Genomic DNA, 2,500 nt, shown 5'->3' with positions numbered 1-2,500 from the left:
AGCGTGTGCCGATGGTGCTCGAGGCAACCGCCCGCACCAGGGCCGATAGTGTGCCGATGGTGCTCGAGGCAACCTGTCGCACCAGGGCCCAGCGTGTGCCGATGGTGATCGAGGCAACCTGCCGCACCAGGGCCCAGCGTGTGCCGATGGTGGTCGAGGCAAGCGCCCGCACCAGCGCCCAGCGTGTGCCGATGGTGCTCGAGGCAACCGACCGCACCAGGGCCCAGCGTGTGCCGATGGTGCTCGAGGCAACCTGCCGCACCAGGGCCCAGCGTGTGCCGATGGTGCTCGAGGCAAGCGCCCGCACCAGGGCCCAGCGTGTGCCGATGGTGGTCGAGGCAAGCGCCCGCACCAGGGCCTAGCGTGTGCCGATGGTGGTCGAGGCAACCGCCCGCACCAGGGCCCAGCGTGTGCCGATGGTGCTCGAGGCAACCTGCCGCACCAGGGCCCAGCGTGTGCCGATGGTGGTCGAGGCAAGCGCCCGCACCAGGGCCCAGCGTGTGCCGATGGTGGTCGAGGCAACCTGCCGCACCAGGGCCCAGCGTGTGCCGATGGTGCTCGAGGCAAGCGCCCGCACCAGGGCCGAGCGTGTGCCGATGGTGCTCGAGGCAAGCGCCCGCACCAGGGCCCAGCGTGTGCCGATGGTGCTCGAGGCAACCGACCGCACCAGGGCCGAGCGTGTGCCGATGGTGGTCGAGGCAACCGCCCGCACCAGGGCCCAGCGTGTGCCGATGGTGGTCGAGGCAACCTGCCGCACCAGGGCCCAGCGTGTGCCGATGGTGCTCGAGGCAACCGACCGCACCAGGGCGGAGCGTGTGCCGATGGTGGTCGAGGCAAGCGCCCGCACCAGGGCCCAGCGTGTGCCGATGGTGGTCGAGGCTGCCGATGGTGGTCGAGGCAACCTGCCGCACCAGGGCCCAACGTGTGCCGATGGTGCTCGAGGCAACCGACCGCACCAGGGCCGAGCGTGTGCCGATGGTGCTCGAGGCAAGCTGCCGCACCAGGGCCCAGCGTGTGCCGATGGTGGTCGAGGCAACCGCCCGCACCAGGGCCCAGCGTGTGCCGATGGTGATCGAGGCAACCGACCGCACCAGGGCCCAGCATGTGCCGATGGTGCTCGAGGCAACCTGCCGCACCAGGGCCCAGCGTGTGCCGATGGTGGTCGAGGGAACCTGCCGCACCAGGGCCCAGCGTGTGCCGATGGTGGTCGAGGCAACCGCCCGCACCAGGGCCCAGCGTGTGCCGATGGTGCTCGAGGCAACCTGCCGCACCAGGGCCCAGCGTGTGCCGATGGTGGTCGAGGCAAGCGCCCGCACCAGGGCCCAGCGTGTGCCGATGGTGGTCGAGGCAACCTGCCGCACCAGGGCCCAGCGTGTGCCGATGGTGCTCGAGGCAACCGACCGCACCAGGGCCGAGCGTGTGCCGATGGTGGTCGAGGCAAGCGCCCGCACCAGGGCCCAGCATGTGCCGATGGTGGTCGAGGCAACCGCCCGCACCAGGGCCCAGCGTGTGCCGATGGTGGTCGAGGCAACCGCCCGCACCAGGGCCCAGCGTGTGCCGATGGTGGTCGAGGCAACCTGCCGCACCAGGGCCCAGCGTGTGCCGATGGTGCTCGAGGCAACCGACCGCACCAGGGCGGAGCGTGTGCCGATGGTGGTCGAGGCAAGCGCCCGCACCAGGGCCCAGCGTGTGCCGATGGTGGTCGAGGCTGCCGATGGTGGTCGAGGCAACCTGCCGCACCAGGGCCCAGCGTGTGCCGATGGTGCTCGAGGCAACCGACCGCACCAGGGCCGAGCGTGTGCCGATGGTGCTCGAGGCAAGCTGCCGCACCAGGGCCCAGCGTGTGCCGATGGTGGTCGAGGCAACCGCCCGCACCAGGGCCGAGCGTGTGCCGATGGTGATCGAGGCAACCGACCGCACCAGGGCCCAGCGTGTGCCGATGGTGCTCGAGGCAACCTGCCGCACCAGGGCCCAGCGTGTGCCGATGGTGGTCGAGGCAACCTGCCGCACCAGGGCCCAGCGTGTGCCGATGGTGCTGGGGGCAACCGCCCGCACCAGGGCCCAGCGTGTGCCGATGGTGATCGAGGCAACCGCCCGCACCAGGGCCCAGCGTGTGCCGATGGTGGTCGAGGCAAGCGCCCGCACCAGTGCCCAGCGTGTGCCGATGGTGGTCGAGGCAAGCACCCGCACCAGGGCCCAGCTTTTGCCGATGGTGATCGAGGCAACCGGCCGCTCCAGGGCCCAGCGTGTGCCGATGGTTATCGGGGCAACCGGCCGCACCAGGGCCCAGGGTCTGCGGATGGTGCTCGAGGCAACCGCCCGCACCAAGGCTCAGCATGTGCCGCTGGTGATCGAGGCAACAACCCACACCAGGGCCCAGCTTGTGCCGATGGCGGTCGAGGCAAGTGCCCGTACCGAAGGGCAGCCTATGCCGATGATGGTCGATGCATGTGCCATCACCATGCGTCATCATGTGCCATTGATGGTCGAGGCCTTGGCC

The sequence above is a fragment of the Durio zibethinus genome, unplaced genomic scaffold (assembly GCF_047325235.1).
Source record: "Durio zibethinus cultivar Kanyao isolate XHJ-2024 unplaced genomic scaffold, ASM4732523v1 HiC_scaffold_388, whole genome shotgun sequence".
In the NCBI taxonomy this organism is placed as follows: domain Eukaryota; kingdom Viridiplantae; phylum Streptophyta; class Magnoliopsida; order Malvales; family Malvaceae; genus Durio; species Durio zibethinus.
The sequence above is the reverse complement of the archived record's forward strand: the minus strand, read 5'-3'. Positions refer to the sequence as shown.